Source organism: Lepisosteus oculatus, chromosome 10, assembly GCF_040954835.1.
Source record: "Lepisosteus oculatus isolate fLepOcu1 chromosome 10, fLepOcu1.hap2, whole genome shotgun sequence".
Taxonomy (NCBI): Eukaryota; Metazoa; Chordata; class Actinopteri; order Semionotiformes; family Lepisosteidae; genus Lepisosteus; species Lepisosteus oculatus.
The window spans coordinates 32,349,864-32,364,775 of NC_090705.1; the positions used below are offsets into that span (position 1 = coordinate 32,349,864).

The 14,912-nt window shown below is 37.1% G+C and overlaps 1 protein-coding gene across 2 annotated transcripts in view; it reads left to right on the plus strand.

Moving 5' to 3' along the window:
* gabbr2 (gamma-aminobutyric acid (GABA) B receptor, 2) overlaps window positions 1–14,912 on the plus strand; it is a 341,109-nt gene that overhangs the window by 282,142 nt on the left and 44,055 nt on the right. The window lies entirely within an intron of this gene.

A 14,912-nucleotide genomic window follows, 5' to 3' on the forward strand; every position in this document is an offset into this window, starting at 1 on the left:
AAGTGTGTTTTCCTGTGTAATAAACGATGATCTAATAGAGATCATGCTGATCAGCTAGCTGTGAGTGTAGGTGTTAGTTACTAAAAGCAAGATGTACTTGCACTAACGCAAACCAGTCTCAATGGATGTGTCCAATAGCTGTCTGAAAGCTTTTGCCGAGGCAAAGAAACCGAATGAAAAGTTAGCAGAAAAAGTGGTATGTGGTATGAGACAGTGGTATGTTCAAACGTGCAGAGGTTGCACATTACAGATGAGTCCAAGTTCAAAGTTGTTTGACAATAATTAAGTGACAGGTTGTATGAAAGATTGAAAGAAGGGAGCAGTATCACAATCAATATAACCACTACAGTGGGATTTATACAGATGGTAGGCTGTGTCATAGCCAAGGGTTGATCAAAGTGAACAAAATCACAATGCTACAGTAACCACTAACAAGAACAGGCGTTGCTCAAAGAAAGATATCTACAATCTATGGAAGGGTTTTCTATGTATTTGTACAGTGGAGACATTAACAACCACATTAACCCAATGCGAGAATGTTATCTCAGGATGTTGTTACTTCTTCATTGGCAATAATCTGCATGCTGCTATTTTGCATATATAAAAGCCCCTATTCTTTACCTTTATCTCTTAAGTTTTGTAGTTTTACAGTTTTCTGTCTTAATCTCATACAGTCATCCTCCAGAATGGTTCTGACATTGCCCTGGCAAATTCATTAAAAAATTCTGCTTATTGTAAATGAAAGCAAATGTATTTTAATGTTGTAATGGCGTAAAGGTAATTGAACCAGGGGAAAAGCACTCTTAAAATAATGTTCTTTATTTGGTTGCTTTCAGCTGACGTTTGAAAAGCACCTGACCAGTGGCTCTTGTTGGCTATGATTAGGTCAGTATAGGAATTGGCCTTCAGTGAAATGCTAGTGTAATCTTTACAAAGTCCCAACACATGGAAAACTGCAATAGGCAGAAAGCAGTAGTGAAGATAAAATGTACCATAAAAGGAAATTCACTGATATGAAAGAGGCTGATCAGCACAATTCATGTTTTCTTGAAAGTATTATATTTTATTGTCTTAAAGACTGGTAAGTATGTAATAATTCACAGTATAGAATCTACTCAGATGGGTTGCTGGCACTCTAAGCTTCTAAGTAGAATACCTAATGGTTTGGAGCGATAGTTTTAAAACATTGCCATTCTGCTCCAAAAATTATTGTCTTAAATAAGTCAGAATTGAGTGAATTGATCAATTTTTGCATTTATAATATGTATGGTCTTCATAGTACATATACTCCTAAAACTCTAAAACTTTTTTTTCCAAAGGTATTTATAGTAATCTATGGTTAACATGATCTTTTCTCTTTAAAAATAAACTTAATTTTGTTGTTGTCTGAACTGGACACAGTCCATATTGTCTCCTGTGATGTACATAAAGTGTAGCTAGTTGAGCCTAGAGCACTGTTGCTAAGCAACTGCTGATTGAGTATGAGAGAGATGTAATTTCCCATTTTGTAGTGCACTATAAATGGCACTCAAAGTTTTAGTATTTTTCTAGCGGAGTTCCAAACGAAAAGCAGTGTCAAGAGTTCCTATAGTTACCAAAAAAATTCCACTCAAAACTACAGCATAATGGAGAATCCTAGAGAAGCCTCTTTTTTATGGAATCATTTCTATCTTAGATTAAGCATAAAAATCCTTAGAATGTTTAACATTACTAGGGCTTCCCCACACGTAGCAAGTACTGGTGTCTTGTTCTGCTCCATCGTTTAGTGATAAGAACATTGACACATTGGTCACTTTTGCCAGATTTGTGCTGTGTACTGCAGCCGAACATAAATACAATATTAAAATATCTTCTATCCTTGAAACTAAATGTACAGGCTAATTGGAACAGAGCTGCACCATTTGAGTTAAAACAGTGGTAGAAAAAGATGTGTGTTACACCTTTTTGTGCACTTTTAGCAATCCTCATCAAACATTACTGCACATTAGTAGAGTCCTAAAACAGCCACAGAATAACTGTAATGTCCACCAAATAAAGAAATTGTGGTACTCAGTACTCATGCCAGAAACAGTCTATAAAATAAAAAAATGTAACATTGGTGGTTAAGCTTGGTGTGTTGTATTTGGAGTCTTCGGATTTATTCAGTCAAATTACTGATTTTAAGATATAACTGGCAAAAAGAGTGACACTGGCTTCTTCATTTAAACTGTTTAATCTTGGCATAAGTGAGTGAATACCTTTACAAAGACTCCACCTGCCTCTAGCAAAATTAATAGAATGTCTTCAAAGGCTCAGGCAGGAGGGCTGTAGAGCAGAGCATCATTTTTATGCTATGTATGTTGTAAATTATTGTGGTTGATCTTCAGTTTTAGAATTTCAGCAATTTTAAAATGTGCAATGTAATTGTCAAATGACATACAGTATAAGTGAACATTTTTCAACATCTTTCAAAAAAGTGACAAGGTGACAAAGTCAAACAGCATTGCGCTCCTGAACTCCTGGGTTCAATGCTTGAACTGGGGTGCCCTCCTTTGGACTTAACAAACAGTATCTGTGTGGCAGTTCACTGAGAGATTCTGCCACCATCCAAGGATATGTTGGCTAGGTTAATTGTTCCTGTGTATCTGTACACCCTGTGATGGACTGGTACCACATCAATGGTGTGGAACCAGTTGTGTGACAGTAGAGTTGCAACTCACAGCTGACAACTCACTGACACTAAGCAGGTGTGAGCCTGGTCAGTACCTGGATGGGAGACTCCTGGGAAAAACTAAGGTTGCTGCTGGAAGAGGTGTAAGTGGGGCCAGCAGGGGGTGCTCACCCTGCAGTCCACATGGGTCCTAATGCCCCAGTATAGTGACAGGGACACTATACTGTAAACATGCACCGTCCTTTGGATGATATGTAAAACAGAGGTCCTTAAAAGTTCAGAGGTCTGTGGTCATTAAAATTTCCAGTGCCTTTCTTGAAAAGAGTAGGGGTGTAACCCCAGTGTCCTGGCCAAATTTTCCATTGGCTTTTACCAATCATGGCCTCCTAATAATCCCATCTATGAATTGGCTTCGTCACTCAGTTCTCCTCCCCACTGATAGCTGACATGTGGTGAGTATTCTGGCCATCGCATCATCCAGGTGGATGCTGCACATTGGTGGTGGTGGAGGAGAGTCCATTGGTGGTGGTGGAAGTCCATAATGATGTTCTTCCACCATTATGCCTAAATAGGCTTTGAGTTGCTGTGATCCTTGTCAGGAATAAGTGGCTTTCTGATGCCAGATTGCAAGAATTATGTTAATTAGTGCCTCTCGGTTTGGGAACATTTAAAAAAAGTGGCAAAGTTCATTGAATCAAATCCTCTGTTTTATAATGGATAGGACATGGTCTTGAATGTACGGTATACAGCAAGTATCCTCAGTTATTTTTTAAAAGCTGTTTTGTGACCTAGTTCTAATTCTGAAACTTTCAAAAACTGTGTTATTTGAAGTACTTTCAGAAGCAGTTGGAGCTGATAATGCCCAAGCACTTTAGCAGTGGATACCAAGATAGAGTTTATCTGGAATGACATTTCAGTATGTGGTTTTTAAATGAGAGCAAGTACTTTTTGAACTCCCACTACTAACTCGATACAGAACGCACTTGGCAATTCATAGCTGAAGTTGGTTCAGCTGCATCAAGCCCCATTCTCTGACAAATGATGACAAAAAAAAAATTCCCACTGACTTTTTTCTAGCGATGAACATATACTAATAGTCCGATTTATAGTATAGTGTTGCAGTTAAATTACTTTAAAACAATTAAGCAATCCTCAGAAAAAAATGGCACCACATTCTTAATCTTAATGATTGTGCCACATTTCAGCATTTTCATTAAAATAAACACATAGAAAAGGTTTTCTTGTTCTCTTCAAAATCATTCAAAACTGTTTTTAATGAGCATACATTGTGTTGTGTTTTTATTCACATTTTCTGTGGGAAAAAGTCACAATGGTGAGCAATCCACATAGGAAACAGTGAGGGCCATCCCAAATTCTCAAACAAGTTCCAGTCACTCATAATTTTTCTTCTGTTTCCAAGTTTGATCTTGTAAAAAATAGCTGCAATTATTATTAGTTCCTTAACCACTTGCATTTAACATGAATTATGGCAGCCCATCCAACTTAAGAGAAGGGCTCATTCAGTTTGTGGTTTTTGTCATGCTCTTGTCACAATCGCTACTCCCCCTCTTAAGGGCGCTCCAGCCCTTCCTTGTTCTGCCCCATTACCTGCACCTGTTTTAGTTCTCACCCCACCCTAAAAGCCAGACGCAGGCGTCACCCAGAGGCTTCTCATTGAATCCCGTTTCGTGAGAGCACAGGGTCCTGCAGGGTCTGGCTCCGTTATGGTTTTAGTTTCCTGTTCCTGATTCCCTGTCCCGCCAGTCCCGACCCAGTTCTGTTTTTTAATTACCTTGGATGGATCCCCTGGTCTTGGACTCTGCCTCCTGTATTGGATTTCCCTTTTGCATTTATGCTTGGATCGTTTGCCCCAGTCTCACTTCCCCTGAACACCTGCTCACCTCAGACACGCCCCCCTGTCTCCTGACCCGCTCCTGCATGATATTTTTTCCCTATTGTTTCTTCACCTTCCGGATCGTGTCGTCCGCATAGGGCCCGGAAAGAACTGTTCTTGACAGCTCTGATGTAACACAGAACCAACCCATTTCTTTTCATTCAATCTGCACAATTTAGAATATGTTGCATGATTCTAAAGGAATATAACTTTCTGGCAAAACAGTATATGGCAGAGGTATAAGACCAGAAATCTCATGTGATAAACATGCTCGGAAACCAGGGCAGAAAGTATGTCTGTTACTGACCTCTTTAAGAAAAGACTTGGCTAGGACGAGTTACACTGTACTTTATGTTCGATAAGGAAGAAACAAATTCTCCTTGTGAAACTGCTGAAGGAGTAGACAGAGAAATCAAAGGACCGTGCACTGTTTGTTCATCGTGTCCAAATGAGGAGCCCCAGGAACAATTTTTCCCCATAAGTTATCTCAATTAGAACACCTGAGTTAAGGCAAGCAGTAGCAGATGAAACACGTACTTGATGCTCTTCCAAAATGTCTATTCTGCTTATACAATAGAATTACCTGAAGAAACCACAGTGTTAGAGCATGTCATCCGGCTTCCCTCCCCTCCTAGACCCAAAGAATATCAGCTCCATCTGATTCTGTGTTGACATTCAGAGATCAAATGAAATTAAGAAATTGACAGCGATCTCATATTGTGGATAGAAGGAAAAGTATTACCACCTTGGACCTCAGCAAAAGCTGCTAGAAGATCTCCACCAAATGGCTCGTTCCATTTTCACGGTGCCATTTCTGTGTGATGTCTTTTGTTGTGTGGCTATGGCCACCTTCCAGCCAGGCCTCTTCTTATAAGACTTGTCAAGGTTAAGCAACTTCATACCTAGACAATGGACCAGTAGTTGTCTGCAGTATGAATTGGGAGGGTCATCGCAAATCAGGCTATACTCTTGAGATTGGCATCCTGTGTTCCTAAATAAAAACTGAAATGTCATATCCAAGTGACATTGGATATGCCCACCCAACACTGCCCTTATCCATTCAGTTGTTACAATCATTCTGGGTTGGTTGAGCTGGTATCAAAGTTTTACAGTTTAGTTTCTTCATACATAAGATATCTATAATATATCTATAGCTAGGTTTGTTCTTCCAAGACATTGTGTGATTTCACTTTTGGCATAAAGTTCTCTTTATTGTGCTGATGCCAGAAGTTTATATTTCACCCTTTAAAAAGCTCTAGAAATGCCAAGCCATCCAGGAACCGCTCTAGGGGAAGACTTGAGCAATCTAGACTATTAGGAAACTCTCAATATAATGAAAAGTAGTGAGGGGCTCCTTTAACTAGAGATTGGATTTAAATCTGTCGGTAAGAAACATATTTTCATTATAGAACATAGAGTGGATTGTTCTTTATAGCATTTTAGATCAAGGTCATTGCCACTAGCAGAAAGAAGTTCAGAGGGCTACCATGTGTGCATACTGTAATTGTTAATGCCAGCACTTCAGGAAGGCAAATCAAAATGTTGAATTATAGCGGTTTACTGTAAACCTGGTGATTTACATTGCATAATGTATGAGTTCGCTTACGTCCACTACTACTGTATGCCAGAATTTGTTTACATGCACTGTAAGAAAAAGTGATAAAAACAAATATTGTTATAGCAAAACATGTAATCCAGACTTCTTTTTTTCTAATCTTATAGATTTTTTTTATAAAACATACCTCACATTTCTGAAAATCTGTGTCTGATTTTTGTCTGATGATTATAAGAATTATTACACTCACTATGTCTGAAAAACTGGGGGCCATCTAAAAAAGTCTGTATAGCTGCTGAGATAAAAGAAAAATGAAATAAATGTTATTTAGTTATAATTATTATTCCGCTTTTATAATAAATTGGTATTATGAATAGGTATTCGCAATTTTGCACATCATATGTTCCAGACAAAGGGCAATGCTCTATAAACTGTCAGGAAAATGAACATAAAAATGAATAGTTGTATAAATCATTTTTATTTCTCATCCATATGCAATCATATGAACTATGGATCTTTTTATGATTATGTGCTGACTTTCTGGACCAAAGGAATTACAATTTCAGAGGTTCACTGCTTAATGGACTGCATGCTCAGGGTGGGATAATAGACACAATTACCCCAGTTTGTCCTGAGTAACCCAAGTGTACTGTATGTCTCTAAAGCCCATCTGAGACGCAGCCCTGCATAACTGCAGAGCAGAGAAGAGTGGAGGGTGTTGTCAAGACGAGTTAACGTTGCCACTTGTGCTGGTGACATTGATCAGTATCTTGTTTCTCCTGGCTGTGGGCTGCGGCTGAGGTCGATAATTAAAACCAGCAGCAGGAGAAGCCTTGGCATCCTGCCAGCCTACCTGCCAAGCGCAGAAGATAAACTGATGACAAGAGCTGGGGCAGGCTGCCGCGCTGGAAATTTGGCTGCTCTAGGACAAATCAAGCACAATGAAGTGCTTGACTCCCTTTTTCCAGACTTGCTGTCACCTTATTAAAAACTGTTGATGTAATCACAGCTTTTTAAGTGCTACATCAGGGGGGAACTGCAGGCTTTACTGCAGCAGCAAATGACTCAATGTTGGGGGTTGAAATGCAGCTGTAAACGTGTTTATTTATTCAACTGTGTGTGTATTTATTGATTCTCATACTTCAGCTAAAATAAGCATTTTGTGTTGTTCTAGTCAATATGTGATGATGACTCCTAATCCATTGACACAGACAGTAATAGAATACAAAATAGTGTTTTGTTGGGACAGTATGTACTGTAATATTTTTGTTCTTTTCCTACACTACTCTTCTTATTCAAATTGGTTCTAAGATTAAGTAATCTGTCACTCTGAGATCCTGTTCGAAAAAGAAGTGAGTGAAAAAAATAGCAGAGGAATATTAAAGTATTTTGTTTGACCTCAAGATGTTCTCAGCCTTGATCTTGAGAAGCTTAGATAGCGAGCTGCGACTTTGAAGAACAGCCTTCAAATGACTTCCATTGTATAAAGATTTGAGAAGGGTTATGTAGATTATGCTCTACAGAAATTCAAATGTCAAACATCTGTAGAAGATTTAAGGGGTCTTCCTATTTAATTCATACTGTAAATATGTTTGGTAAAAAAATAAATAATCCAAGACCACAATGCTCACAAGCTCAGGAATGATTTTCAGATTGCCTTTTTTAATTTATTTCCTTGAATACCAATGTTTTGATTTGGTTGAGTGTAAGGCTTCATGCTTTATGTTTTATATTTTATGTTCTTCCTAATCCTAATCTATGCTTTAAATACAAATTATGTAAATGTCACACCTAGTATTTTCCTATAGGTATTTATTATTTTGCATTTTACATTGGTCTTGACCACTGTGTTGTCATTAGAATTAACATACTGTACAATTACATTATTAGTGCATTAAAAAGAGAAATGGTGAATTGATTTTAGTCAACTAAAGCTAGTGAGGTACAGTTCAAGTATAGTTAAAACAGTTTTAGTATGTACATGCTTGATTTAGATATGAGGGAGGGTCATAATCTCTCTAAACTAAGCTGCTACTAGCTTCGTCTCTCAACATTTGAAATATTTATGATACTTATCTTATTTTCCTCAGTTTTGAAATGTAGTCTCCAGCATTTCAGTATTTCTGGCGAAAGGAGAGGGGCTGTTTTGCACAGATTCATGTAAATGTACAATAGAAACAAAATCCATAGAAAAATCTTTGTCATGCGCTGTCATGTATAAAAGGTAAGATAAAAGAATAAAATCACAGAGGGAAGCTGACAAATTAAATTGGATTAATATTCAAAAGTGGTGAAGGATAGGCATGCTGAGTTAAAAAAATGTAAACCATATGGTTGCTATTAAACCTTGCACCCCTAATTTATTACTGCTTGCATATTGAACTGCCACCTAAGGAATATGAAGTGCTGAGAACACAAAGCGCAGAAAATAAATTGATATTATCATTTCCCCTTCCAAGTATTGAGGCTTGGCTTGGAAGACAGTTGTGTCATAATGGGAAGTCTTCATTCTTTATGAAATAAAGACTTTAGGCTTCATTAAATGAAATGCATTTTAATTCAGGATTGCATGCCTTTGTTATAAAAGAAATCACACAAACACTAAAAGTGTAGTGAAAATGTTATCGTGTGGATGAATGAATTTCCTGGTGGTTGGAAAAAGTAAGAGTGTTCCCTAAGTGGCAGGGTATTAACTATCAACTGGGCTTCAGATCAAGAAAAAATAAACCCAGGCAAAAACTAGACTAAACTGATTCACAGGTTACTATATGAATCTGTTCAATTTTAAGCTTTGTAGTGCATACATGGCAGTTATGAAATGGTCTCTGTTGGTAGATGTGGCTTGCAGATGATGGCACATTGCATCTCCAGCAAAGCAAACAACTTGAATCCTTTTGCATATCATTAAGAGGGGAAATAGCAAGTTGGTTTGTCCATTTTTACATGGCCCCAATGTCATACATTAGAAAAAAGAACGCATTTTGCAATAATTTTTAAAAACTGCTTAATGTGATCATATTAATCTAGAAATCAGATTGTCGCACATTATAATTCATCTTAGTATTTCATTAGGTGGCTGCACAGACAGTTTGAGGTAAAGTACAGAAATTATTATTTAAGAAGTAGCTTGTGTATCAGTTGGCAGCATTGATATTGTTACGGGGAATTTCCTGAATCATGTGTTTATCTTATTAGATTGAATTAAATTGCCTGCCTCTCTAATTTAATATCCGTTCCAAAAGAAAGGCACCAAAGCTGCTTAAAAGCCCAGTAAAATGTTGCCACATCCGGTGCATTACCATTGTAAAATCATCCATGTTAGGGTTTCAGATATCCCATGGTTCCCCAAATACAGTATGTGTTTTCTGCTGTGATAGGGAAATGTTGCTTTTACTCTGGTGAGACAATGGTAAAGAATAGATGGGAAAAGGCTCTTTGGATGACATCAGAACTGTTATCTTTCAGGCATACAACCAGCTCAGCACCCTCCTGTCAGCCATCTGTATAGTAATTAACCTCCATGACACACTGAGCAGTGGAAGGGGGTAATGGCTGTGCTGTATCGACAAATCACATTGGTCCATCCTACGGCAGGCTATTACAGGGTAAAGTGAACGCTCCCTGCCTGATTTCCGCTAGATTCTATTTTTCTGATTGACAAGGGTTTTGTGAGGGAAGGCTGTTAGTATATCATGGAAACATTTCTTAATATTGAGGGCTTTTCTTATTGTGTAATGCCATTACAGCAAACAAGTTAAACTTTTTCTCTGGTGAGTAAAGTGTTGCCCCTTTCACTTTATACCATGTTAGAGAAGAGAGGATAGGGTTATAGAGACTGTGTTTTGACTTTTTATCTGTCTCTTCAGTACACTACATGTTAAAAGTGATCAATTTAAATGCTGATGTTGATGAAAACCTACAATGGTCCTTCAGAGTGCCTAATCCAGTAAATGTCTCCACGTTATCCCTCTGAGAGGCTCTCCATCAGGATACAGACAGTTGAAATACAGGCTATACTGCTGGGTGACCTCTAGTGTAGTTGTTCCTAATCCTGTTCTACGGGGATCACTGTCTGTTCCTACTCAGTGCTTTCAGTTTTTTGTTTTCCTGGAATATTGAAAAAAGATGCTTAGCTCTTACAACATTGAATGGTATCAATCATGTACCAGTTTCAAAATTGCCCTCATTCAGTTGTGTTGCCTGAAATCTAACCGACTGGCCCTCTCCAGAAAGGAAACCAAAAAAGCTCGGTTCTGGAGTGTGTGAAACATTTCCACCTGGGTCTTTTCATTATACGTTGATCACCTTATAAGAGTTGTTTAGTCAGAAATAAGGGTGAACAAGTTGAGAAGAGACTGATTAAAGGTCTGTGTCTCTGTGCTGAAGTAGTTAGAAACAGAACTCTTGAAACAAGGTGTTTTTGAAACTCAGGACTGAGGGCTGAAACAAATTAAAGAAAAGTCTAAAATTGCAGACAAATCTATTAATCTATGAATTGGCTTCATTACTCTGCTCTCCTCCCCACTGATAGCTGGTGTGTGGTGAGCATTCTGGTGCACTATGGCTGCCGTGGCCCTGTACTACTACTGTAATACTACTTTAACAGCTCTATCAGTCCTCCTCCTAGTCCTAGTTTTCTGTTCTGTTTCCTGTAGAATCAAGAACAGACAGGCTATACTGTACATTTTCCGTGTCTTCCTTGCACAATATGTGTTTGTTGTCTTATTGGCACTTGTTGTCTCCCTGGCCTGTGTGGGGATTCTAATGATAAATGGGTATTTCTCTTTGATGGACATGCAGTTATTAGGCATTCTAAACATTAAAAAATATATTACAATTATTTCAAAAGTATGGTTGAAGAAATAAAAATTGATTAAGTGTTCCACATTGATACATTCAGACAGAGGATACTGTGCTTTTGAATTACTTAATTTTTCAATTTGATCAGTTTTCATTTAATGTCAATTGATACTTTCTGAGATTACAAACAAAAGACATTAAAATGCATTCCAGTACAGTACATACCTCACTTATGTACTTACGTTTCATTTAATTAAGGTTATGGTTACTTTTTTAATCATTTTCTTGAGTTTTCATTATGTTGTAAATCAAGCAACAACCATTTAAGTTAATTATCTGAAAATGTATCGGTAAGTTGAATTAAGGGAAATTTACAGTAATATCAGACACCAATTTACACAAAGTATTGCAGTGCCTGGGATAGTGTAGCTGGGGCTATCTCTGTGATGAATTTCTGAGTATATGTATCACTAATAAGAAATGAAATGTTCTGGCTTAGAGTATATTACCTCAGAAGCTCCTTTTTTGTTGTTTTCTGTTTTTTATTATTCAAACTGCTGTGCTGCATTGTGCCACCAGGTGGTCAAATAGAGTAGCAGATTCTACACTTTATACAGTATGCCTCTATCATCTTATACCATTCCTTTTTCTTGGTTTTATCTAGTGATGCATAGTGTCAGAACCTAATAAATTATCAAATGTTCATAACAAATGAAAATGAACAAATTAATATGATTTAATTAATAAATGATTCAGTAGTGGAGGTTCTTGTCAGCCACTAAAAGCAGTTGCATTTGATGACCTTGCACCACTTGCAGAGTCATGGTTCACTGTCATCAATTAATCACAAAACACCCTTAAAATAATTCAGTTGAGATTAACTGTAAACATAAAAACAGTTTTTGTAAGACCAGGTGGGTAGCTGCGTCAGCATGCGTAGGCTGCAAAGGAACAAGTAATAGGTTTATTCCATGCTGAAAAAAAGAAGAAAGAGAACACAACGTTTCGGCCGTGGAGCCTTCTTCAGGTGTGCACACCTGAAGAAGGCTCCACGGCCGAAACGTTGTGTTCTCTTTCTTCTTTTTTTCAGCATTTTGTAAGACCAGTTTACTGGCTCAACCTCAGTGCACCACAGGGGCCATACTGTACCTGTTTCTGTTTTTTTTTTAAGTTTTGTTTTGAAAGTACTAGCTTCATTTGAGCCAGTCCAATAGTTGGAGTCTAATTACTGTTGAGTATTGTTTACACCTATTCCTATTTATAAGCCGTGACTGAGAAAACATGATCACGATTCACAGCAAACTGCACTTTTTTTGTAAAAACATGACTGAATAAAGAGCACAGTGACAAGCAATAGTCCCAAATAGCTTTGCTGTCTCCTTGCCCAAATGTAACACCAAAGCGTAATTCAAAGTTTCCAGACTTGCACAGAACACGTAGTATAGAATGCAATATATCCATCCATTTTCTAACCATTTCTTCCAGTTCAGGGTTGCAGGGGAGCTGGAAGCAAGTGGCGCAAGGCAGGGTACACCCTGGACAGGAAGCCTGTCCGTCACAGGTCACACACCAACACAAACATGCACTCACTCACACAGGGGCCAGTTTTCCTAGAAGCCAATTAACCTCCTGGTATGTCTTTGGACTGTGGAAGCAAACCAATGCAAACACAAGGAGAATGTAGACACTCCACACAGATAGCACTGCAGGTCCAGAATTGAACCCAGGACCCCGGTGCTGCAAGACAACAATGCTAACCACTGTGCCAGCATGTAACCCGCGAAATATAATAGGTTTAAAATAGATATATTTCCTCGTGTATGGGGTATGAAAAACATCTGACTTTCTTGTGCTAGAAGAATAATAGCTAAAGTGCACAGTGTTCTCTGTTTATACAGTATGAAAACAAATTTACAGACATAAAGATGCTCTTCTACAGGACTGCTTTCCAAAGACTAAATTGAATATTGTAGCCTCTGCACCCAATATCCAATGGTTGTGATACTCCAGTCTTTCCAGCACTTATTTTTTAGCTGCGAGTTTGTGTGCATCTTTCTAAGATGTACTGTATGGGTGATGTATTAGGCTTATTGCACCTCAATCTTTCAAATGGTTGCTTTGGTAAAAAGGAAATAAGCATGAATACCTAATAGTAAATGATCTTTAGGTAGAGTTGTTTTAAAGGCTTATAAAACAACAATAAGTGGGTCTCATTAAACTGATTAATTGGTTTAAGTGTTTGGAGCGTTAAAATAGGCTTTAATTTGAGCTAAATTTAGCTGTTTAGTTGTGATTGATCAAAGCCACAATTAAGTAGTAGGACAGATTTCTAAATAAATGGTACATTGCAATTCACTCCATGTGTTTAATTTTACCAAAGTATAGTTCCTTCTGTTGTTACTTAGTAAATATTTTTCTTGATTTGTTTCTGCTTGTGTGTTGTTTTATCAAGATTTCTTTTAAAGGAAATATATATATATTATTGTTTTGTTTTCTCCTCATAGAATTCAGTGTTGTTTCAGCTTGTCTTATTAGCATTACAGAAAAAAAGACACTGGATGAGCTTTAGTTTATACAGTACAATCCTCTGTGTCTATAATTTAATTTTGTTGTGTTTTAATCTTTTGCTCAGCTACAACTAATGTTTAATGTACATTTTTCTTCAGCTTTGCAGAAATCACAGCAGGAAACCTTTTGTGTTGATGTTTTTAGTGTTGTCTGAAGATACTACACCAATAATAAAAATAGTCAGTCATGACCTATTTTGTGTCTGCTGTTTGTAAGAAGAATGTATTGCCCTCTGTGTGATTGCTTTGATCATCTAACAATCACAGCTGACATCCCAATATTTCTCACTATATGTATATTATTCAGTCATGTTAGGATTGATTAACTCTAGAAACTGAGAGTTCAAGGCCAGTGTGGTCAGTTATAATTACAGAACTGATCCTTGCACTTACAGATTTTAATTTTCTTCCCTTAGGTCTCATCTGAAGGAAGGGCTATAAAGGATTAACATTAAAGTGAACAGCTTGGGGCATTTGAAACTGAGCTTTACAGTAATTCAAAAGATTTGAAATTTTGCCGCAAATTTGTTTGGCTTTTACTTTACTTTCAATTCTTTTTGATTTGCTGAGAAATGGGGGGTTGATTGTTTTTGTTTTACTGAGAAAAGGTCAGTTTCTGAGACTCCTGAGGGCAACTGAATTGTGTCCTGAATTGATTGCAAAATACAAATCTCTTTTCTTTTTATTGTATCACACCATAAATTTAAGTCCAACACTGTTGTGTTAAGATTGCACAAAAAAGGTCTTTCTGCTTTGGAGCTAGACCTCATCCTTTTCTATGAGTGTTAATCAAATAAACTTCATTCTCTCTCCTCCTTTAAAAAGAAAAAAAAACATAAACATATGGTTTGTCTCAGATTGTTTAAGTAAGACAATGAATATTTGCAATTGTTGCCAGAATTTATAACCATTCCAATGTATCTTAATTCAGGCTTCACTGTCCTGTTTAATCTGTGTGATCTGCTTATTGAAACATGCCTACAGATTCTATTCACTTGAAAAATCACCTCCACATTTATAATGTTACATGCATACAATGTAACAAGTGCATTGTTATATATATCCCTTAAAACTCCACCAGATATGAAAATGTTATTTGTGCTTACAGTACATGCAAGAATACATGTGCATGGCCATTGTTTTTCAAAGGCCAGTTCCTTAAAATGCAAATACTCTACATAAATGATAGTGAGTTTTCTTAATATCAGTACTTAACTCATAGTATTTGGTCTATTTTAACCAAAGAATAAGGCATATAAGGATGAAGTACTGCATGGTTTATTCAGGTGTAACACCCATGATCATCTAGGTGGCAACAAACAATATACTGTATATTCACACAGTACTTTAATTATAATCAATAATATTATCAACATACATTTCACTTAAAAATGTACTACATTTTATATACAATGATATCAATGTACATATACTGTAAAAGAAGAA